The 25,091-nt window shown below is 45.3% G+C and overlaps 2 long non-coding RNA genes across 3 annotated transcripts; one reads left to right on the top strand and one right to left on the bottom strand.

The window, feature by feature from the left end:
- Positions 1–2,006: 2,006 nt before the first annotated feature.
- Positions 2,007–10,331, top strand: LOC137854637 (uncharacterized). Its single transcript, XR_011095310.1, has 3 exons — positions 2,007–4,105; positions 5,423–5,535; positions 8,624–10,331. It is a non-coding gene; the product is annotated as an uncharacterized lncRNA (long non-coding RNA).
- A 406-nt stretch (positions 10,332–10,737) lies between these two features.
- On the bottom strand, positions 10,738–24,724 carry LOC137854634 (uncharacterized). Of its 2 annotated transcripts, XR_011095304.1 has the most exons (8): positions 24,613–24,724; positions 23,624–23,730; positions 18,751–18,951; positions 17,711–17,901; positions 12,871–12,915; positions 12,627–12,689; positions 11,275–11,734; positions 10,738–11,079 (listed from the first exon to the last, which is right to left on the bottom strand). It is a non-coding gene; the product is annotated as an uncharacterized lncRNA (long non-coding RNA). The 2 variants fall into 2 exon arrangements; XR_011095305.1 differs by lacking the exons at positions 12,627–12,689; positions 12,871–12,915.
- Between the last annotated feature and the right edge of the window lie 367 nt (positions 24,725–25,091).

Here is a 25,091-nt window from a genome sequence, read left to right as displayed (position 1 = left end):
AGCTGGCAGCTCAGCACCATGCAGCTGTTGGGTCACCCTTCCTCCCTTGGTGGAATTTCTGAGGGGAGGGGGCAACTAAAAGCTTGTGTGTTGATATAAAGGCAGTTCAACAGCATGAAAGAGTAAGAAAGATAATAAAATCTGTACAAACCAACCTATGCATAAGGCAATTGCTCATCACTCCCTGGCTGATTCCTAGGCTGTCCCCACACAGAGGTCTTCAAGCCCTCTGGCTAGTCACCCCTTGAAACCACTCATCAGGAAGCCACATCTGGAATATTCCTGAAGCCAGCCAGGGGTCAGCTGTCCTGGTTCTGTCCCCTCCTTCTGTGCCCCCAGCCTGCATGCAGGCAGGGTGGTGTGAGAAGCTGAGAAGTCTTTGGCTTTCTGAAAGCACTGCTCTGTAACAATTAAAACACCAGTGCATTACTAACATGAGTCATTTTAAATCCAAAACACAGCACCATAGCAGGTACTGGGAGGAAAATAATTCCAGCCCAAACCAGGATGGAGTGTTGTCTGAGAGTTGAAGCTGGAACTACTGGTGAGGAGGAGAGCTGGGAAGTAGGCAAGGGGTCTAGGATGTGGGCAAGGGTTCTGGACAGCCAGAGGGGCCTTTTTTGGTGTTCAAGGATCTGCAGCTGTGTGTGTTCCTGTGAAAATGGAGAGTGCTGCGTGCGTGCCTGCAGTAGTGGACTTGTATCCTCCCTAGTTGGAGAGGAAGAAGGGGACTTGACCGAGTCTTAGGTCTCCGTGAGTTGTGTCAAAGATAGCCTTTGGCTCAGGCAGCTTGGGTGATACACCTTTTGTTTCCTGTTTGTCCCTTGTAACTGTGCTCAGCTCATGTTAGCATTCAAACTTGGGAAACTGTTTTGCCTGTAAATGTCTGGAGTACTTGCATGTGCTCCAACACCAAGATGAAGGGTTGATCTGAGAGATACAGTTCCTATGCTGTGCTACCTCTTGTAGTTGTTTCAGATAGAGAAAATAGGATAATGGACTAGTAAAGGTGTCTCTTTGTGCCAGAATTTCCTTGTTTGGTGTCCTCTAAAGATGGTTTGAAAATACAGATCTATTTCTTAAGTCCCTAGGGAGTTACAGAGTAGATACAATCAACTATTTATTCCTGAGGGCAAAGAAGTAATGTGGTTTAAGGAAATGGGAAGGACTTGAAGTAGATTGCTTGTGAAGCCCGTATTCTGTCACAGTCAAGTACAAGGGCAATTCAAATGACAGGGCTTTTCAGTATTTTATTTTTAGGGTGTTTGGTGAAATGGTGAGGCGTTGCTGGGTAATGGGGTTATGGTTGTCATTTGTGCTTACTAAACCAAGCACCTTTCTGGTAGCTCTTGACCAACTTCATAGTTGAAGAACTGAGTTATCAGCATGTTTGAAACAGTCCTTCAAGGCTTCTCTATCTTCCCTAAAATGCCTCCAGAATCTCAGGACTCCTTTAGGCCTTTTAAACAGAAAAATGAGTCTGGTGGGGAGGCAAACAAAGGTGACATAGCACTTCCAGAATGTGCCTGTGTCCTCTGTTTCTCAGTCCTCTTTTAAAAAGAAGAATTATGATAGGTGTAGGTAGTGAAGTCACTACACCTTGTTTACTTTTTTTGGGTGTTGGGGGAACACACTGCATGCTACTCTGAAAACAGGGTCATTTCATCTCCTGGCTTCTCTGGGCACCATGTAGTAACCACCTGTGCTGTCTTTGCAGCTGTGGTTCTGACAGCAGGGGGGAAAGGAAGACCTTAGCAGCAGCACCCCCTGCTGACCACCTCCTCCTTTCTAGCCCTTTCCAGAAGTTTCTGGAACATGGGCTGCTCATGTGGGGGTAATAAGCATATGGGGTGAGGGCTGGAGGTGGAGACTTGGGGGACTGGCTTATAAATTGTGCAGCAAGTGCTGCACTGGTGGCTGGAGGGAAGCTGCAGGTCACATGTGTGCCTGCTGCTGGTGAGGGCTGTTTTTCTTTTCCTGGGCTGAGGTATGTGGGATGTGCATGTGTATTTACCTGTGAGCTCTGAAGTTGGACCACGTGGTGAACAGCAGGGTCCTTAGGTCTAGGCCAGGACCTAGGCCAGGAGTTTGGTGGGGATTCTCGGGTGTCTTGTGAGCATGGTGTACTTGAGGGATGTGTTTGTAGTGGTTTTACTCAGCCTGCAGCTCAGCAACATACAGTTTTTTCCTTAACTTTGCCATGTGAGTGGGATTCGGGAGGGAAATGGGGGGAAAATGTAAAAGTTTGTGGGTTGAGATTAAGACAGTTTAATAGGCCAGGAAAACAAAAAATGGTAACAGTAGTCATGGTGCAAAACAGGTGATGCATGCTGCAACTGCTCACCACCCACTGAAAAACACCCACCCCCATCCCTGAGCAGTGGTGTGTTCAGCATGAAGCCTCACCATTTTGGCCAGTTTGGATCAGCTGTCCTGGTTGTCTCCTTTCCCCCCACACACACACACAACCTGCTCACTGGCAGAGTAGTATGAGAAGTTGAAAAGCCTTGGGCTTAGTGTAAGCACTGCAGTGATTATACTGGTAGCAGCAAAGCAAAGCGCAGAAAACATCTGGTAAGTGTTGAAAACCTAGCCACCTAATTCAGTGTAAAACTAAAGATAATGTAGTAGTGGTTTACAGCTCTTGAAAATGTAGCCCAACTTTTCCCACAGAGAATTACAATATTTGGACCCAGAAGGAAAACTTGTCACTGATTTGAAGTCTCCTAGTCAAAACCTAGGATCACTGTGGCTTCCAGCATTGGCACCAGTGTCCTGTTGTCAGGATAGCATGACTGTTTGTTAGATCTGGGCATGAGACACTGAACTCCTTTTGACAATAGAGCAGTTGGCTCAGCATTGATTTGTCTTAGCAAGGCTAAAGACAACAGAAATGGATATAACAGCATGGACTACTTTTTAGCAGGGAAGCACACAATAAAATCAAAAATACAACCTTAAGAAGCCATAACACATAAAAAGCACACATGAACACAGAAGTCAGAACTAGTCTGCATTTTAAGTCAGAATTCAAAATGTGTATTAAAAATCCTTAAGGATCACTATGAGGCCAGAGCTGAAAATGCGTCATTTGCAATTCTTCACTGTCCTCTAAAGGCTTTTTCAGGAATTTCAGCCTTGGAGTTTGAACAGCATATCTTAAATGTTCTGTACTCAGGCAATCCTGAAACACAGACCACAACATCAAGGTGGGAGGCTTACGCAGAGCTTCAACTAGAGCTCTACAGCTAGCTACAAGGGCATCAGCCTAAGCAGGGTCACAGGCAGTGTTTGTGGGTTGTGTTATGCTGTGCAGACAGCATAGCTCCCATCTCCCAAAGGAATGGGATCTACAGGACTTCTATTTGGTGTTCTGATAGTTTGGCCTGATGGTGAAGCTTGGAAGTCCTCTATACATGTCCATCTGCCTTAAGTGGAAAATGTGCATCCAAATTAAATTGGCAGGACTAACTAAAACAATGGTTTTTGCTTGCTACTTGCCTACTTCTAAGGTGCTCATGAGAAGTTACTTGCAACTCAAAGGTCAAATGTTTTTTACATTAACACCCAATTCTGTAATTGCTCATTAAGATACTCTATACTTTTCCAGTAGTGCCTGTACATACTTCTGACATGTTTCTTTTGAGACACTTAGTGTGCCCTTGTACATTTTTTTATGAAGTAGTAACATATTTTTTTCTGAACTAGCTGGATACCAGCCAGTAGCTCCTTTTATAATTATTTTCTATTCTGTTATTAATATTCATGTGTTTTTGGTTTAGTTTGTAGGAACTTAAATGTATTTTAATCTCCCAAACTTTTTGCCTATAAACTACTGGAATACATGCATGTGCTCTTCCCCAAGACTGAGGGTGGATCTACCCAATACTGTTGCTATGCTGCACTACCTCTTGCAGCTGCTTGGCTCCTTTTGCCTTAGAAGATAGGACAACTTATTAGTAAAGGTGTCTCTCCAAACATGCCAAAAATACTTTTTTCTTTGGTGTCCCCTGAAGGTGCTTGGAGAATGCTTTAAAAATAACTTGAAGTCTACAGGGAGTTACAGAGCAGATTGAATCAACTATTTTTTCCTGAAGGCAAAGAGGTAACCTGGTAACATAGCATTTCTCAGTATCTCAACTCTATTAGGAGGTTGTTCTTAGAAATTCTGAGGGGATGTTTGTGTAATGTTGTGGTTATGATTATTTGCCTTTTCTAAAGGAAGCACCTTCCTTTCAACTCTTGAACTGCGTATTTCAAGAACTGAGTTAACAACACCTTTCAAACTGTCCTTCAAGGCTTCTCTGGCTTCCCTAAATGCATTAAGAATCTCAGAACTCCTCTAGACCTTTGAAAGGGAGAAATAAGTTTGGGGGGAAGGCAAAGGTGAAGTCGTGACTTGGCATTTTTAGAATGCATCTGTTCTCTGTTCCTCAGTTCTCCTCTAAAAACGAGAATGACTATGGGCTTCTAGGGAGTGAAGTCACTATGCCTTCTTTTTCGGGAGGGGGGGGAGGGGGGGAACAAACTGCATGCTAGTCTGGAAAAAAGATGAAATGACCCTGACCTGTTTTAGGAACTCATTCATTTTAGAAGTGAGAGATCCCAGATGCATGACTGCCTAGTTTTTGTGGTATGAGTCTCAAACACAAACAACTGGCTCGCTTTCCACTCTGCATGGTGTGGGAAGACTTCATACACATTGGAATTCCATTTCTGACAACTCATACCTGTCATATCGTCAGTGTTCAAACTGATAAAACAGTAATACAATTGCATTTTCAATCTAATAACATTTATCTAATTTAGCTGCTGTTCTGATGTCTTCAGGAAGAAAATATTTAACAGCATTCACTCCACAAAGAGCTCAAGTAAACTAACTGCAGTGATAGAAGTTTCACCTCCTACACTGCCTGGATTTTTCTGTGTTTTTCTTGCTTTCCTGAGTAGCTCTTAGGTTATAACTGGCTATCTTTCAGGATGTCTGATCTCTTTTCCTGTGCCCTTCTTTCCTTTTGTGAGCAACTATCCATCTTGGTTTCTTCAACTTTCTGACCTCCATATTCCCTGTGATGCAGTATACTTCTGTTCATCTCTATCCTCCAACTTGCTATTGATTCTGTTTTCACTTGCTCTGTTCTCGGGTTTTGGCCCAAGGATTTTGAGAGAATGGTAACTTCCAAATGAAAAGAAATATTGATGGATGCACCTTTGCTGCTTCTCTGGTGAGAGAATGCAAGTAAAAAGGTAACCCAAGTGATTTTGATACCTTTGGATGCATTGCTCCAAACTAGAATATGGTATTACAATACTGTGTCAGGGGGCTTAGGTTAATACTTTAGAGAGACCAAATGGTTGGTACTTGAAACTCCTACTATTCCCTGTCAACATAAAACTAAGCTGTTTCTTATATTTAACTCAGCAGTTCAGCAAGCTGAGTGACATCTGACTGGTTATGTCAATGACTGCTGAAGTACCATGAATTAACTGTGGATCAAGAAGGAAAACATGAGCTTTGCTGTTAGCCTCATCGCTGTAAGCATGTTTATTTTGTTACATTAATATGGTTACAGACCTGTTTTAGCAGTCCTGCAGAATGCCTTGCTCTTCCTCTTGTGACTGTCTCTGTTGCACTTAAAAATGTTTGCACATCTTCCAGCTCTTCTTCCCCAGGGAAGTGGTCACTGCACCGAGCCTGTCTGAATTTAAGAAGAGATTGGACTGTGCACTTAGTCACATGGTCTGAACTTTTGGGTAGACCTGTACGGTGTCAAGAGTTGGACTTGATGATCCTGAAGGGTCCCTTCCAACTCAGGATATTCTATGATTCTATGATTCTTTTCCTCTCTTATTTTCCTCTCTTAGGGTAGAATCTTGTTACAAGGTGAAGGGGGTATTTTAAGGCTTAAGGAGCCAAAAGATGTTCAAAATAAATTAGGCACTTCTGAGAGTCACTTGTACATGAAATAGGCTCCATTATTTCTGAGATTGCTTGTTCAAAAATTAAAATGAGTACCCACAGCTGGTTGGTAAGGTCAGCATTAGGAAATGTACATAAAATGTCACAGGACTTCAGTCTTTAACTCTAAACTTAATGAATTAAGCTTCAGTTTTTAGATAGCCCTCATTAATCATTTGTTCTTTCGATGATTTAACTTTTTAACTGTGTGCTCAAAAATTAACATGGACACTTGAATATGTTAACATAGAAAATCGTTGTGATATGTGGCATACTGGAAACTACAGTTTTCACACTGACCAAAGATAGTTGGCCATTCTTGAAAGAAGTGGTACTTTGGTTGAAAGATGTTCTGTACAAAAAAAGGACACCTTAAAAAATGGGAAGGTGGGATAGTTTCCTTTAGATGTGATTATTTCAGTTAAAACAAGTCAGGGAAAGATTCTGTGTAGAGCTGAGAAATGTTAGCATTTTCACTGCATCTGGTGTAACAGGAGAAAATCCACAAGGCCTTGAGTGAAAAACAGGATCTGTAAAGTAATCCATGCTGACATAAATCTTGTACCCTAAATATGTAACTAATTTTCTGAGAAATACTCTACAATGTGCATCTCTATGTTCTAGTGGGTGTTTACAAGATGATAAAACTGCATCGTACAGTACCATGAGTTAGTTAAGCTCTTTTAACATAGGAAGGTTACATTTCCTGAGATGTTCAAATTTTTTACTTCTCTAGTGTTTGTGTTGGTCAAGGTGTCACTTCCATCCATGTAAGCTACCTGGTGAAATATGCCTTGTACTTGTAAATAATACATACTACTTTACAGTTCCTTGGATACTGGGTGCCATTCTAGGATGTCTTTTGATTAAATGTTTTTGTATTTCTACTTGGGAGATTTCTGAGAAAAATTGCGCTAAGTCCCTGGAAATAGTCAGGAGAGGACTGAACATGTGGGGTGAATTAGCAATGGCCCTGGAATGGGATGCAGACAGCAGGAGGAGCCGGGCATGTTTCAGCTTGACATGCAACCACTTGAGCTCTCTGCTGTAATTACGTTTTCAGATGCTGTAGCTCCAACAGTAAAACATAGGTTCACCTATAATACACACTTCTGCTGGTAATTTCAAAGATGTCTATCTTGTTTTACCTTCTAAGATGGGTAATAGTTAATTGCACTTGTGATCAACCTAGAGTTGCCAGCACGTCTTTCTTGAAAGAAGACTAGACACAGGAGGTGGTGATGCTTCAGCCCCTCCTTGCAAGTGCACTACTGTTCATGGGGTCATCCAAGGGATGGCAGAGGTAAATCTTGAACACTTGTTGCCTTGAAAGGCACTGACATCACAGGCAAAGGCTCCCTGCAGCTGTGGGTATCCAGGCCTGTGTGAGCATCCCACATAATTATCCTTGGCCCTTAGAGTCATTGCAATTCCCCATCTGTGCAGAAGCCTGTCACAACCTGGAATGAAGACTCTGCTCATCTGTATTTGATGGCAGGAGTGCCTGTAGGTCATGCATGTATCTAACATCTCCCCAGAAAGCTGTTTACCCTGCCTTTAAGGTAGATCCTTTGAGCCATGGGCAGGTAGCAGGGATAAGAGTCAGTCTTTACTAATGTCATAGAGTAAGAACTGACTTTATGCCTTGTGTCTGGAACATGCTGCTGTGCTTTGAATTTGAGGCTAAAACAGGCTGTTTGGGGCTATTTGGTGTGGTGTAACCCGGCAGACAGCGAAGTACCATGCATCTGCCTCCCGTTGCTGAGGGTGATTGGATTTCCAGCAATCCAACAACAAAAGGGTTCTCCAAAAGGAAAGACAGCTACTTCATTTGCTGTATTTCCAAGACAGTTATGCCAGAAGCCCACTGGTGACTTTGGGATTATTGAAGTACCCTCTCTTTTGATAGTGTATGTCAAGCATGTGTGGAGCCTTGGGGTCAGTCATGGTGGGGTGCATTTGCCTCTCCTTCCCAGTTAGCCTCTCTTCAAGTTCCTTGAAGGGGTTAGCTGTTGGGATCCCCCTGTCACTCCACAAGTACAGATGGGGTCTGCTGCTTTCTAACTTGCTGGCATTAGGGTACACTGGTGCCCACTAGAGTCTTAAACTCTTGTGGGGCTGATGTTCCAGGCCACTGAATCCACACAGTTGGATAAACCTGGTTGTCCTTCTCTCCACTTGGCTGGAGGCATGGCCCATCTAGTCCTGGTCATTCCTGTGTCTGGACGACTGCCCATGGAAACCGGAGCAGCAGTTCTCTCAGACACTTCTCAGTTCTCTCAGACAGTGCTTTTGCAGTTGTTCTCCTTGTAATTCACGTACCTCTAGGATCAAGGCAGATTTTACCATCCCATTTTCTCATGTCCTCTCCATGATCATGCAGGTAAAACTGCAGGGTGGCATATGCTGTGTACCCACTATATCCTGAGCAGAGGGGAATGCTTGCTCCTAGTAGCTGAGATTTGTACAGGTAGGGAGTAGGATGTAACCTTGTTGAATTGCTGGAACTTCCAGGGCAGTTTCTGCACAGCATTTTTGATTGGTAGGCCTTTGAGGAAACCTTCTCAACAGCTGAGATGTGAGCCTATTGGGAGGGAGAGGCTTTCTCTGCACTACTGAAGTTGGCCAGCCAATTAATCTGGCATGTGTTCCTCTTCTTTCCAGCTCATTACTGCCAATGAATTGGCACAGAACAATGGTGCACTCCATACAAACTTCTGCTGCAGTGGTCACATGTGCTTGACTTAAACTGGATCTTTGGAGAACAGGTCGTTGTACTGCAGGTCACCATAAACCCCCCAGCATGGCTAACTTCCTTTAGTACTGGATCCATCTCCATGGAGGCCCACTTGCTTGGGTGACATCTTCCCTGAAGGGATACTTCTCTTCCACACCTAACAGGACTTGCCTCTGGATGCTGATGATTTGTGACCCTTGTCCCATTGCTCTGTCAACACCACCTTCCCTCAGAGGGATCCAGCTGCTTGGCTTCCCTGTGCTCTAATTCCAGGCTACTGGCCTTCTTACTCCTGCACTGGAGCAACCAGGTGACAGGGTGCTCACCTAGATGATGGCAGAAATCTTCCTGTATGTCTCACAGCTCATACCCATAGCCCAGCTGTTGGGACTGGGCCCTTTTCCGCTGGGCAACTTTCCAGCCCACACCACTGTTATGGCCACACCACTGTTATGGGTTCTGGTACAAATGCAGCACCCAGCATTTACATTTGACTGTCACTTAGTCAGACTTGGCCTATTGACCTAGCCTATGCAAATTGTCAGGGAGTTGGTCTGCTTCAGGATAGGACGGCTTTGGAGAGCCCAATTAGTATTGTCTGCAAGCTTACAGAGGGTGGACTTGACCCACTTCTCAAGATCATTGATGAGAATACTGAACTGTATGGAGCACTGGGGAACCTCTCTGGTGACCAGCCACCAACAGGATTGAACTCTGTGCACTAAGTCTCTGAGCCCAGTCATGGCAGCCACTTCTTCACACAGCAAACCTCTTCAAGCCCTGATCAGCCAGTCTCTGCAGGAGAATACTGTGGGAAACACTCCGAAAAGATTTACTAAGATTCTAGTAGATGATGTCCACAAGTGAGCTGGGCAGGACCTACCTCTGATAAACTTGTTCTAAGCACAGCTGATCACTTGATTGTCTGATAAATTCTGTACAAGACAAAGACTACAGCAAAAAGGCATGCAGTGCCTCAGCCTTATCTGCACTTTCTGTCCTCCATGTTACCCCTTGCATCTGTGAGAAACAAGAGCCAGTAACACAACACAGGCTCAGGCAAGGATCTCAGTGAAGTAGCATTTTTATTAGTAACTGCACTAACTGCACTGGCAGGCATCCTGCAAGCAGGAGTGCAGATTCCCTATTACCTGATGCTTAATTCCTCCCATTTCCTCATTGGCTGAGTACTTCAGGTTCACAAACTACTTGACACTTGTTGCTATATGTATTGTATATTTGTACGATTGCATATGACCAACCATTAATTGGTCACTTTCCTTTTTTTTTTTTTTTTTTTTTTTTACCTTCTCTCAGGACTAGAGGGCCTATGATTTTTTGTTCTTACAGATTTTTCACTGCTCATCCATTATTTCTTAGCTGTCTTCCTTATTTTGGGACAGTGGGAACTTCCACTGACCCCTGATCTGCTTATCATAATGTGAGAAGAATCTCCTCTTTTTTTTTTTTTTTTTTTTTTTTTTCCAGACAGGGTCTTCTGTGAAGCTGTTTTATTTGCTATTGCAATGGTGGGCATCCTGCAAGTAGGAGCATGCAGTAAAAGTTGACCATAACCTTATATTCCCTACTACTGACACCTGATTTCTCCCTTTTCCTCATTGGCTGAATACTACAGGTTCATAACCTACTTGATCACAGAATCACACACAGAATCACAGAATTTCTACGTTGGAAGAGACCTCAAGATTATCGAGTCCAACCTCTGACCTAACGCTAACAGTCCCCACTAAACCATATCCCTAAGCTCTACATCTAAACGTCTTTTAAAGACTTCCAGGGATGGTGACTCCACCACTTCCCTGGGCTCGATGCCCTTCTATACCACATACGTACAATTTTATTTGACCAACTCTTAATTTCTCCTTTTTCTCCTTCTCTCCTGACTAGAGGGCCTATGATTTTTGTTTTCACTGATTTCGTACTGCTCATTCTGTTTTTCTTAGCTATCCTCCTTATTTGTGACAGTGGGACCTTCCTCGTTACCTGCTTAACATAGTCCCCATGGCTGTGGTACTGTCATGCCTGCACAATCACTTTTGAATGTGCATGGTTAGTGGATTTTCCACTGCAAAAACGACTTCTAGTGCAAAAACACTACCTTGTTTCTCACACAACCCCCACTATTGTACCTCTGAAATGGCTGCAGAATCACTTTTGAACATGCAAGATTAGTGTAATGTTTTGTCTGCACACAGACATTTAATTCTCATGCAGGGCATTTGGTGGAGGTCTTAGTAATGTGCATGGTCCCTCAGGCAGACTTTCGATCTCTTTAGCAATTTCCTCCATTTTTCTTTCTTTTTCCACATCGTCTGGATCTTTATTCCGCAAAGGAAAGTAAGATTCACCCAGCAGTGGTTCTCTGTGACAGAACAGAAGCGTTTTCAAAAAGAAAACATGTTAATAAGAATTGACAGACTAACGGTAAAGAAGTCTCTTAGCAGAAATCTCAGCAAAGAGCTGCACAGAGCTCCCTATGCTCCAGGATGTTCTCACTAGAAACACTTCCCTGCACAGAGCAGCAATCTAGCAAAGACTGCTGGGAAAACCCACTCACCGTTGTCTCCTCTTCAGCAACCATTTCACTGAGTAGCCCAAAGCTGCCAGAAGGAACAGACACACAAGGATTGCCAGCACCACAACTGCGGTGTGCTCTGGCAACCATTTGTGATCCAAAGCCTCTGCATTTTTTTCACCACCAGCCCCTGGAGAAAATGGGTAGTCATACACTTTTATGAGTCCTGTACCACTGACAGTCTCACAATGTCTTCGGCAAGTCCGAGCAGTTATCTTCACTTGGTTGCTTTCCCTCATTCTCGTGTGTTAGCGCCAGAAGACAAGGATGACCAGGTACAGTCCTCCTGAGCAAAAGCCCACTCATGACAGAGGGGCTGAATAAGGGCTAGCTCCAGCAGTGTCTCTGGGAATGAATATGCATGCCTTACCCATGCAGTTTTTCCCTTTCTCCATACCGCTATCCTGTAGAGAAGATGCAGAGCCAACATTGCTGGACAAATCTGCAAACAAAGGCAGAAAAAAAGAACAGCTCCTGTAAGATACTGCAACAAACATCTCCAGCTTTGAATGGCAGTGAATCCAGTTTGAACTCATAGCTACTCCCCAACACCTGTCATCCTCTTCTAAACCTTTACTCTTACTCCTAAAGAAGCATTGGCAATACACCCCTGTGATGTCCCTGTTGCTCAAAACCAGGATCCATCCTAAAATTCAATGAAATATTCTTCTTGGGAACAGCTGAAAGCAAACAGGGAGGAAGAAAGCTAGCATGAAATGCTGCAATACGCTGCTTCCTAAGAAATGCCTGCAAAGGGGCCAGGGTGACCTTCTGGGTGCAGCCTGGCAGCTCCCTTATGAAATACATAGAGCCAGTGTACCCAGATGACTTCTCCAAGACTCAGAATTCCACTGAAGAGATGCGGAGGCAGCACCTTGCCACATCTGCAACCAAAGGCACATGAGAACAGCTCCTGTCACATACTGCAATCAACTCCTTCAGCTTTGAATGGCAGGAAACACTACCACTGCCTGACACCCATCTCCCCCTTCCTTTGACGAGCACATGGCAGCGTGGTACCAGATGCCAGCACAGGCACTGTATTGGCACAAAACTCACCATGTGCACGGATCCTGGGGAAAAGGACCCCCAGGAGTTCACCCAGGCTCTAAACAGCCCCAAAAGCTGCTGTCTTTGAAGACAATGCTCAAAGAAGCTCAAGGCTTCAGCAGCTTGCAACGCAGCTTCACAAGATAAAGCAGCCTTGCTTGATTCCCATTCTGCTCTTCCACATATCTGAGCATCAGCAAAGACTGTATGAAGGTACATTCCCCTGAAAACAAGACTGGAAATAAATGCTGACACTGCAAAGCCAATAAAGGTGGTCTGCTTACCCCTGGAAAAGCCTTGATGCTTAAGAAAACTGTACCGCCGAGATGGGTGGCCTGTAGGCAAAGCTGTAAGCAAGCAGAGACAACAAAGTTTTTCTCTCCATGTTGTGCTAGGCTCCCCTGGAAAGGGGCTGCAGAGGCTGGAAGGGGATCGCATGATGCTGTGGAAGCCACACATGGCTGACACTGGGTGAGCCCTGGCTGGGGCCCAGACAAATGCCTAAGGACAACAGTATGGGCAACTCACCCCTGGGATTCCCCCAAGGCTCAGAACCAGTCTTCAGGGGAGAACCTGCAATGGAGTACAGAAGGGGAAAGTTTCTGTGACACATTGTAAGAGGCTTCATCACAGTGACAGCACAGGGATGATGGGATCCACATGTGGGACCCAGAAGCTCCCCAGATGCTGACCCAGGGCAATAGGCACCAGCAGTCAAAGACGTGCTGGATAGACAGGGCTGTGCTTGCCTGCTGGGGGCCTGTTACATTCCCCAAAGCAGCAAAAACTAAATGGGGAGCTGTGGAGGACAACAGGGTGTCCTGGAAGAGAGACCTGGCATTGTCAGGGGGGTGCTGCAGGAGAACAGTAGAAAGGCTGTTGTGCCTGGAGTCAGCAGCAGCTGAGCCTGGCCATCTCTGAGGCCCCAAGCTGGGATATGGGGAGATGCTTGAGAGCCACTGCCCCCCACCCTGCTGTAACCAGGCACAGGGCAGCAAAGCTCCCATTAGAGCCAGTGGCTTCCCTTATGGCCCTGCTGGCCAAGACTGCTTGCCAGGCAGTCCCCAGAAGGCAGTGCTGGGCCCAGAGCCAGCAGTGCCAGAGCATCCATCACTGCCAACCCTACCTGGGTGCAGTCCTAACCGTGGGATATTCAAGGTCTCCCCGGGACATGGGGCCACCAAGAGGAGGAGAACAAAGAGAAGGAAGAGCAGGCGGCAGCAGCGAGTAGCAGTCCCCTGTGCTTGTCCCATGCTACTTGCCAGCACCCAAACCTGCTTTGCACCCTCTAGGCCATGAGCACAAGGTGGGGATGACAGGGCATGCTACGGGACCGCTGCATGAATTCATGGGGCCCACTGTGACCTCACAGAACATCTGCAATGAGAGGGCAAATGCTCTGCGGGGGTAGCTACAGCAATGGAAGCAGACCAACTGGCTGCAGAGATAAACCTGTATGTACTGCTCAGGTGTGGCAGGATATTGCTGCATCAGTCGAGAAGGTATGTAACATTGATGCTCGCATGCCCAAGAGTCACACCCCCAGAGAACATCAGAATAAAGAGGTGGACCGAGCTTTGAAAACTCGTGTCTCAGGTGGATCCAGACAGGGGGATGGTAAGGGTGAGCTGTTTGTAGCTCAATGGGCCCATGAAGTGTCAGGACATAGGGGGAGGGATGCCACATCCAGATCGATGTGCTTGTGATGGAGGGGTGGACCTGACCATTGAGGCCAGCAACACAGGTGACCCATGAGTGTTGAAACCTGTGCTGTGTGTGATGAAACAAGCCACGAGAGTGAAGTCTCCCTGGAACAGCAGGCTGGGAGACCAGCTAGGATGGTGTCACTCTCTTCAGGTGTCAAGCAACAGGACACAAGGAAACAGTCTTGAGCTGCACCTGGGCAGGTTTACATTGGATAAAAGGAAGAATTTCTTCACAGAGGGGGGTGGGTGGTCAAGCATTGGAATGGGCTGCCCCTAGAAGTGGCAGTGCCCCCCCAGCTGTGGAGGATTTAAGAGACACGGATGTAGCACTACACTAAGGGACATGGCTTAGTGATGGGATTTAGTAAGTCAGGTCAACAATGCCTGAAGGGCATGGACCTTGCTTTGCCTGTTCCTACACAGGGGTTGTCACCACTGTCTGGCTGCTTCTGACAGCTAGCCTGAGGGGAACATTATGAGTGCATGGCACAGGCCAACAGGACAGTCTGTGCTCCAAGATTGCCCAGAGCTGGACAAGAGCTATTGGCAAGTCTTCAATAGCCATGGCCATTTTAGCCACTGTTCTTCCTTCCTCCAATCTACCTGGGTCTTCCCTCTTCAAGACACTGTTAGCATTGCCTAGCGCATGCTATTTCACATGCCAAGCCACTCCAATGAACACTTGCTCCCCCAACAAATGCTCACATTCCCGCACTCACAATCAGATGTCCACATAGCCACATTCCCACAGCAGCTTCTTAGTTAGGAAAGGATTTTGTAAAATACATTCTCATTTTAATAGACTGTATTTAATAAAATCCTCCTCAGTGGCATGAAGGAAGCAGCTGTTTTGCTTTCCCTGTCATTTCTCTCTTCTCAACTTTGCTTTGCCAAGATTTTTGTCCTGGTTTCAGCTAGGATAGAGTTAATTTTCCTCCTAGTAGCTGGTGGGGTGTTTTGGTTTGGATTAGGAATGAGAACAACATTGATAACACACTGATGTTTTAATTGTTGCAGAGCAGTGCTTACACTCAGCCAAGGACTTTCCAGCTTCTCGCTCTGTTCTGCCAGCAGCCAGGCTCGGGGTGCAGCAGGAGCTGGGAGGGGACAGACCCAGGACAGCTGACCCAAACTGGCCAAAGGGGTATTCCATACCATCTGACGTCATGCTAAACAATATATAGGGGTTGCCGGGGAGGCACCTGCTCAGGGATAGGCTGGGCATCAGTCAGTGGGTGGTGAGCAATTGATTGTGCATCACTTGTTTTGTGCACAGCATTAGTAGTAGTACTATTATCATTTTCTGTCCTAATAAACTGTCTCTATCTCAGCCCACAGGCTTCATTTTCTCATTTCTCTCCCCCATCCCAGAGAGAGAGGGTGAGCAAATGCCTGCGTGGTGCTTAGCTGTTAGCCAGGTTAAACTGCAACAGTCCTTTTGACACACAGCATGGGGCACAAAGGGTTGAGATAGCAAAAGATCTGACTAGAAGTGTGTTAAAACAAGATTCTTATAAGCATTACATCAGTTTAATAGTTGCTAATCACAATGCCACTTTTTGTGATCTCAAGTCTGCTATGCCTGTTTTCCAAATTGAGTTATATAGCACATTACTTAGTATATGTGTCCCCTGTCATGTTGCTTATCATTTCTGGAGGTCAGGACAGGGTTATTATTTTGCTGTACTATATAACACTGGCTTACAATATGATAAAATCACCAGCTGTGAGACTAATCTGGTATTTGTACTCAGCCTTGTCATCAACTCCATTCTTTGGGAACCCTACCTCAGAAACTATTAGTAACTACACCTTGGTTCTTCTTCAGGGAGCCAATCTATGGAGGGGTCAAGGGAAGATAGTTTTTTGCACTCGTTCACTCTCCCTTTTATCTCTCCAGGCAAGTTACAGTAGCTTTCCAAAACTTTGAATATCCTCGGGATGTTCAGACCAGCATGTTCTCCTTGTTATGTCTCCTGAATGCACCTTTAGGTTTTGTCTAAGGTTAAACAAATACTTAAGAGTGTCATCCAGAGATTTGTCCTGAGGCAGGATAGTTATGAGTGGCAGGGAGAGTGGGAGGATATGGGTAGGCATCTAGAGCAGTGGGCGCCTCCAGTGCTTTGGAAATCTACCGCCAAACAACTGAAAAATCCTAAAAAAAACTGGCAGAATACTTGAAAGAGGTGTGTCATCACCCTGGCAGTACCAGACATACAGAAATCCCTGCAACATGCTGGGGCTTGGCCTATGCTTACCAAGCTGCATTTGATGCCACTATAACCCCAGTGACAGACCCTGCAGCCACTTCAAGCTGAGACAAGCCCAGTGGCCACTCCAAGCCCTAAAACAGGCTCCAGAGCTGAGCCAGGGAAACAAACTGTACCAGTGTAGGTTGCACCCATAACCAAGGTGAAAGAATGGTATAGAGTCAGACCATTTAGTATGCAGAGAAACTCCTGCTAAGACTAGGTATGGAGATGATGAAGACGGGCCATCAGAGGAACAGGAGGAAGAATATCAATGAAGATGAAGACATTGCAAAAACAGTAGTATCTAGCCAAAATTCATACCAGCATGAGCTGTGAGATGTGCAAAAAGATTTTGGTTGCTGTATAGGTGAGCAGCTCATCACCTGGCTGCTCTGGTGCTGGGACACTGGAGTCAATTGTCTGGAATTAGAAGGCAGGGAAGCCCAGCAGCCGGGATCCCTTGCTAGAGATGCAGGCATTAACAAAGCAATTGGAGATGGAGCAGGACCTTACAGCCTCTGGAGGCATCTCCTGTCAGCTGTGAGGGAAAGGTATCCCTTCAAGGAAGAACTTGTATGCCTACCAGGCAAATGGACCACTATGGAAAAGGGAATCCAGTACCTGAGGGAATTAGCTGTATAGGAAGTGATTTATGAGGACCTAGACAACAAACAAATATCCACAGATCCAGATGAAGTCAAGTACACGACGCACATGGCAGAAGTTTGTACAGAGTGCACCATCATCATATACTAGCTCATTGGCAGTAATGAGCTGGAAAGAGCATGAGGAATCCACAGTGGATGAATTGGCTGAACAACTGTCAATACGAAGAAAGTCTCTCCTCTTCCCTATAAGGCTGCATCTTAGCTGTGGAGAAACTTCCTGAAGAGGTCCACCAACTTAAAGAGAACTTTTCTTCCTCCCCACCTGTACAAACCAGTGTCTTAGCTATCAGGTGTAAGCATCCTTCTGTGCAAGGAAGACAATAGAGTACACACCCCATGCCACCCTGTGGTTTTACCTACGTGATCATGGAGAGGACATGAGAAAATGGGATGGTAAATCTACCTCAACCCTAGAGGCACAGGTACATGAGTTGCAAAAGAAAACAACTGGAAAAAAGGGGTTCTCTGAAAAGCTTGCTGCTCCAATTTCCATCAGGTAGTCCTTCAGACACAGAAATGAAGATTTCAACCAGGACTAGAGGGGCCCTGCCTCCAGCCAGGGGGAGGAAAGGGACAATCAAGTTTATTGGAATGTGTGGATTTGATGGCCTGGCACATCAGATGCACAGAAGTATAAGGCTTTAGTAGACACTGGTGCACAGTGTACTGTAATGCCATCAGGCTGTAAAGGGACAGAACTCATCTGTTAGGGACTGAACTCATCTGAAGTTAAATCACTAACTTGTCTGGGTCCCCCCTCTGTGCAGCTGAGTGTGGACAGGGTCTTCCCACTGCCAGAACCAGGGCACTTCAGGAGTCCTCGAGAGTGGGTAGGATCTACAGGTTAGAATCCATTTCTTGGGGCTGGAAATTGGAGGACATTGCCATATCCAACTCTGAGATCTTCTCTTCTGCAGTGAAAGCAAGCTTCATCTGCAACACAGTTTTGGAAAAGAAATTAAGAAGCAAATGGTAAAAATGTCTCCCTAGAGAAATCAACAGCCAGGCCCAGGTCGACATTCTGAGTGCATGCCACAGTAACAATTGCACCACAACCAACCAGGGCTTGGCCGGAGCTAAGGAATAGCTATGGGCAAACTTTCCATTGCATGCGCACATACATGTGCACACAGGCACATTCTCACAGGGGCAGCTAACTTAAATGAAAGACAGGACAGAACTAAAGAGCTCCGAAATACCTCCTTTAGCAGAAGTTAAGATTTCACAGAAAGCATTTATCTCCCATTCCCTTCCCCTGCAAATTTGCACATCAGCTTACATAGCTTCACTGCCCCCTCCTCCAAGGGATAGAGCCAGCTCTGCCATCAAATTCACTGGAAGCACTGGAATTACTCAGAAGAAATTCTCTTTTTGCACAGTATCATTCAATTCTCTCTAGTCAAATACTTGGGAAAAGTACACCACCACCCTGGCAATTCCAGAAAGATGAGTCACAGCAGTGTGCTGCAGCCTGGCCCATCCATGCCTACCATCCATGCTAATCCAACCCCTGTGACCACCCCACCACCACCCCACACAAAGAGAAGGCAGCCCTGAGCCCACTCCAACCCCTATGACAGGTTCTGTAGCTGGGCCAGAGAATTACCTATGCCAGTACCAGTCACCCCCATCAGTGACCAGCTGCCTTGCAGGTTAGACCACAACAAATAGCCTAAAATAGCCTGTTTTAGCCTCAAATGCAATGTACTGCAGCACATCCCAAGCCAACAGAGGTGTAAAGTCAGTTCTTGCTCTGTGAAAGTAGTTAAGCCTGACTCTTACCCCCACAATCAGCTTCCTCCTGAGGGTGAGTGGAAGGGCAGGCACAACTCTTCTCTTTAGTGACCAGTGATAGGACTCACAAGAACAGTGTCAAGCTGCAACAGGGGGAGGTTCAGGCTGGACATCAGGAACAGGTTCTTCACCAAGAGGGTTGTTACACACTCAAACAGGCTCTCCAGGGATGTAGTCGTGGCACCAAGTCTGTCAGAGCACAAGAAGCATTTGTACTGTGCTCTTAGTTATATAGTCTTAATTTTTGGGTTGGACTCAATCCTTGTGGGTCCCTTCCAGCTCAGGATATTCTATAATTCTATGATTAATCTGTCCAAGCTCTGGCAAAGGATGTAGCTGAAAGGCAGCTTTCTGCAGAGACTTTAGATACATGCATGACCTACAGGCACTCCTGCAATCAGATACGGAGAAGTTTTCATTCCATGCTGTGACAGCCTCCTCCATTGGCAGAAGGGCAATGACTCTACAGGCCAAGGTTGATGCGGGATGCTCACACAGGCCTGGATAACCATAGCTGCAAGGAGCCTTTGCCTGTGATGTCAGTGCCCTCCAAGGGAACAAGTGTTCAAGATTTACCTCTGCCATCCCTTGAATGACTCCATGAACAGCAGTGCACTTGCAAGGAGGGGCTGAACCATCACTACCACCAGTTGTGTCTCATCTTCAGAGAAAGAATGCTTCCTGGCAACCCTAGGTTGATTACAAGTACAGTGAATTATTAAAAATCTTAATAATTCAAAAGACAAATTAACAAGTATTTCTAGATTATTCCTTTGAAAGTACAAGGGGTAGTTGACCCAGTGCTAACATGGAAGCAACATCTTGGCCAAGATCAACTCTGAGCAATTGAAAGTTAAAATTTTCTTAGATGGTTTCTTATCTCCTTCTTTAAGTTAGAAAAACTCAACTACCTCATAGTACAGTATGTTGCCATTTTACCATCTTGGGAATACCTCCTAGGAAATAGAGATGCACATTATACTATGCGTTTTTCAGAGAGTGAGTTACACATTTAGGGTAGGGGACTGATGTCAGCACATATCCATAAGCCAAATTTACTTTATGGATCCTGTTTTTTACTCAAGGCGCTGCATGTTTTCTCCTGTTACATCAGATTCAAAGCACAAGAGCCAAGGTCTCTGAACTCCACAGGGGGAGAGGGGTACTTTTCTTTATAGGAAACTAAATCCGTGTGATTATTTTAGTTAAAACAAGTTGTGGAAAGATCCTCTCTTCCTGCTAATGCGTCTTGTTTTGGACAAACTTCCTCAACACTTCCAAATACAATTTTTACTGAGAATGGCCATTCATCTTTGGTCACTGTGAGCACTGTCATTTCCAGTATGCCACATCTCATAACCATTTTCCATGTTGAAGTGTTCCAAGTGCCCTCATGTGTTTTTTAACACTAGTTGAAAGCTTAAATGATTAAATAAACTATGAAAAATTAGTTATAAATAAGCTTCAATTTTTAGATAGCTTTAAGCTTTCTAAAGCTTTTTTGGCTTTTATGCTCAAGTCCTCTGACATTTTATGCACATTTCCTAATACTGACCTCAAAAACCAGCTGTGGGCATTATTTATGCTCATTTCTATCTTCTTCCAAATAAGCAGCCTCAGAAACAATTGAGCCCATTTCACACACAACTGGAGGTAATTCTCAGAAGCATCCAATTCATTTTGAACATCACCTTTTGGCTCCTTAAACCTTAAAATACTCCCTTGAACCTCTAACAAGAAGTTACTAACTTCATAAAGGAAAGTAAGAGTTGAAAGTGCTTCAAAATATGAAAGCATTTTCATGTAACAGCAAAGTTACGTGAGTCAAAGCAAATAGTTCTGCAGGACTTCTAAAAAGTATTTGTAACAACAACCTAGTCCAACCAATTGGAAGGGTTACTTTTATACTTTCATTCTTTCACCAAAAGAGTAGCAAGGGTGCCTCAACCCGCATTTTCATTTTTGTTCAGAAGTTACTGTACTCTCCATAACAGCATTGGGCCAAAACCTAAGACCTGCAGAGTTGGAAATAGACAATTAAAAGTAAAAAGACAGATGAGCAGAAGCATACAGGTTCACAGAAAATGCAGAGGTAGGGGATGTTGAAGAAACAAGTGATGGATAGTCACTCACAAAAGGAAAGAAGGGCACAGTAGACAACAACAGACATCTTGGAAGACCCAAGAACTGCTCAGGAAAGTAGAGAAAAAGAGACAAAGGAAAATTGGAGCAGTGTAGGATATTAGATTTCTGTCACCACAGCTACATTAACTTCAGCTTTGTACAGCAACTGCTGTTAGCTGCTATTCTGATGTCTTGTGGAAGGAAACATTTAAGTAAACTGAATATTGTTGTATTGAAGATGCAATTGGACAACTGTTTGATCAATTTGAATATTACTGGTAAGACAAGATTAAGTTGTCACACTATTATAACTGTGCGTGAAATCTTGTGGTACCATGGAGAGTTTGCACTTGAGATCCATGCCACAAAAATGAAGTACTTACGCATCTAGAATTCCTCTCACTTTAAAAATGGAGAAATTCCCCAAACTAGTCAGGACATTGAAAAAAGGGTTGTTTAGAGTAGTATGCAGTGCATTCCCCTGCAGCCACCCTCCAACCACCAGTGAACCACTTGCTGCACAATTTATAAGCCAAGTCTCCACCTCCAGCCCTCACCCCATATGCTTATTACCCCCACATGAGCAGCCCATGTTCCAGAACCTTCTGGAAAGGGCTAGAAAGGAGGAGGTGGTCAGCAGGGGGTGCTCCTGCTAAGGTCTTCCTTTCCCCCATGCTGTCAGAACCACAGCTGCAAAGACAGCACAGGTGGTTACTACATGGTGCCCACAGAAGCCAGGAGATGAAATGACCCTGTTGTCAGAGGAGCACACAGTGTGTTCCCCCAACACCCAAAAAAAGTAAACAAGGTGTAGTGACTTCACTACCTACACCTATCATAATTCTTCTTTTTAAAAGAGGACTGAGAAACAGAGGACACAGGCACATTCTGGAAGTGCTATGTCACCATTGTTTGCTTCCCCACCAGACTCATTTTTCTGTTTAAAAGGCCTAAAGGAGTCCTGAGATTCTGGAGGCATTTTAGGGAAGATAGAGAAACCCTGAAGGACTGTTTCAAACATGCTGGTAACTCAGTTCTTCAACTATGAAGCTGGTCAAGAGCTGCCAGAAAGGTGCTTGGTTTAGTAAGCACAAATGACAACCATAACCCCATTACCCAGCAACCCCTCACCATTTCACCAAACACCCTACAAATAAAATACTGAAAAGCCCTGTCTTTTGAATTGCCCTTGTACTTGACTGTGACAGAATATGGGCTTCACAAGCAATCTACTTCAAGTCCTTCCCATTTCCTTAAACCACATTACTACTTTGCCCTCAGGAATAAATAGTTGATTGTATCTACTCTGCAATTCCCTAGGGACTTAAGAAATAGATCTGTATTTTCAAACCATCTTTAGAGGACATCAAACAAGGAAATTCTGGCATGAAGAGACACCTTTACTAGTCCATTATCCTGTTTTCTCTATCTAAAACAACTACAAGAGGTAATGCAGCATAGCAACTGCATCTCTCAGATACATCCTTAATCTTGATGTTAGAGCACATGCACATATTTCAGTCATTTACAGGCAAAACATTTTGGAGATTCAAATACATGGAAGCTTCTGCAAACCAAACAAAACCACAAACATCAGTAACAGAATAGGAAGCGATTACAAGAAGGGCAGCTAGCTAGCATCCACATAGTGTAAAAATACAGTGAACATTACACATTTTCAGGTAATGAAATGGTAAAGGCACACTCTAAGTGAAGAAACACCTATGTCAAGATGCTTACAGGCACTTTTGACTGTGGTGTTTCTAAACAAGTAATCACCTATTGGCATGTTTACATAAAGGCTTGACCTTTTTAAGTCACAAATAAAATTCTTCTTATCAGTGAGGTATTTCCCTTCTGGGTCCACGTGTTGCATTTCTCTCCTAATGGGAGAAATGGGGCTAACATTTTTAAGATCTCTTAAGCCACAAACAGCTTGTTTGGTTTTGCTCTAAATTTGTAGAAGGTAGCTATGTTCTCAGCAGTAACAGCCCATCTTACCACATGCTTTTCTGTTCTGGGCTGCTATTTGCTGCTACCAGTGTGACCTATGTCAAATATTGCCATTTTTTAAATAAGCTGGACTTCAATGCTGGTCTGGCATGCATTATGTTTGATACTGAAACAAATGTTGAGGTTACCTGCTTGTACATGTTAGGCCCAAGCATTCTCAGAAGTATGATGGTGCTGCCCCAGGAAGCCCAGAGCACTGGCAGAGCCAGTTCCCCTGAAGCTCGGGAGCCTTTGCACAAAGAACCATCGCAGTTGTGCACAGGGGTCCAGTCTCTTTAGAACATTGACCTGTTCTCACTGCAGACATTGAAGTGTGCATGGCACAAGTTTGAAGTTGCTAATGTTAAGTGAGGTGAAGAGCATGGCCACCTCCTCCAGCCCAGGACTGCTCCTGCATGGCTGCTTGTGCCCAAAGGACCCCTCTGCCCAGGCTGTGTAATGCAGCTCCACTTACAGAAGTTAGAATACTAACACAGCTGAGCACAGTTACAAGGGACACACAAACAGAGCTGCCTGAGCCAAAGGCAATCTTCAAAACAACTAATGGAAACATTAAGACTTGGTCAAATCCCCTTCTTCCTTTCCAGTAGGGAGGATACAAGTCCACTACTGCAGGCACGCATGCAGCACTCTCCATTTTCACAGGAACACACACAGCTGCAGATCCTTGAACACCAAAAAAGGCCCCTCTGGCTGTCCAGAACCCACATCCCAGAGCCCTTACCTACTTCAGAGTTCTCCTCCTCACCAGCAGTTCCAGCTTCAGTTCTCAGGCAACACTCCATCCTGGTTTGGGCTGGAATTAATTTCCTCCCAGTAACTGGTGTGGTGCTGTGTTTTGGATTTAAAATGACTCACGTTGGTAACACACTGGTGTTTTGTTACAGAGCAGTGCTTTCAGAAAGCCAAAGACTTCTCAGCTTCTCACACCACCCTGCCTGCATGCAGGCTGGGGGCACAGAAGGAGGGGACAGAACCAGGACAGCTGACCCCAGGCTGGCTTCAGGAATATTCCAGATGCGGCTTCCCAATGAGTGGTTTCAAGGGGTGACTAGCCAGAGGGCTTGAAGACCTCTTTGTGGGGACAGCCTAGGAATCAGCCAGGGGTTGATGAGCAATTACATCATTGCTTGATTTGTACAGATTTTATTACTTTTTTTTTCCTCTTCCATTCTGTTGAACTGCCTTTATATCAGCACACAAGCTCTTAGCTGCCCTTCCACCCCGGCCTTCTCTCCCCATGCCACTAGTGGAAGAAGAGTGACCCAACAGCTGCACGGTGCTGAGCTGCCAGCTGGGTTAAGCCAGCACACACTCGCACACTGATCCCTCAAATTCACCATGCTCAGAAAACCCCCTCCCCTAGAATCCCCACCCAACACCTGGCCCAGACCTGAGGCCCCTGCTATTCACCCCAAGCCCAACTGAAGAGCCCGTAAGCGAATACACAGCCACAGCCCAGCCTGGGGAAGGCACATGTAGCCCTCACCAGCACCAGGCATGACCTCCAGCCTCCCTCTGGCCACCCCTGCAGAGCCCTGCCCTCCTCTTGCTCATGCCAGACTCCTCCCATCCCCAACAGTTCAGCTGTGCCACACCACTCCAGTCCCAGCACCTCCATGTACCAAACCCCACTCCACCCCAGCCCTGAGAGGTGACTATACAGGTTGCCTCCCGAAGAGTAACAAGACTACTCCAGCCTTGGTGTCTCACCATGGGCTCAACGAGGCACTAATGACAGCTCCATTGGTCCACACAAACCTGAGAAGCCCCCAGCTCCCCAGGGAGAAGAAGAGGCAGGAGTGCACAGCAAACCCAGGCACCACCAAAAACCACTGTGTCCTACTCAGCACCATTTATAGGTCAGCCCTGAGGCTCCGCCCCCAGCCCACACACACTAATTATGCTAAGTGTGCTAATTAGCCACATGTGCAGTCCATGCAAGTTTTAGCCAACTCAGGGAGCGTGCTGTCTATCAACCACAAGGACAGGATTGACGCAGGGAGTGTGAGGGTGGGATGACCCCAAAAGATAAGGGAAGAAAAGGCTTCGTACACACACATAATAGAACCAGAAAGAACTGGCTTGGGCTGCTGAAGTCTGTAAAAGAAAGGAAGGGTCAGAAGTTTAGCAGCGAGGAAGACTGCTGGCCTTCATCAAAAAAACACCAGAGTACACCGGACTATCACTCA

This window comes from Anas acuta, chromosome 1, assembly GCF_963932015.1.
Source record: "Anas acuta chromosome 1, bAnaAcu1.1, whole genome shotgun sequence".
NCBI classification, from domain to species: Eukaryota; Metazoa; Chordata; class Aves; order Anseriformes; family Anatidae; genus Anas; species Anas acuta.
This window is presented reverse-complemented; position numbering and strand designations above follow the sequence as displayed.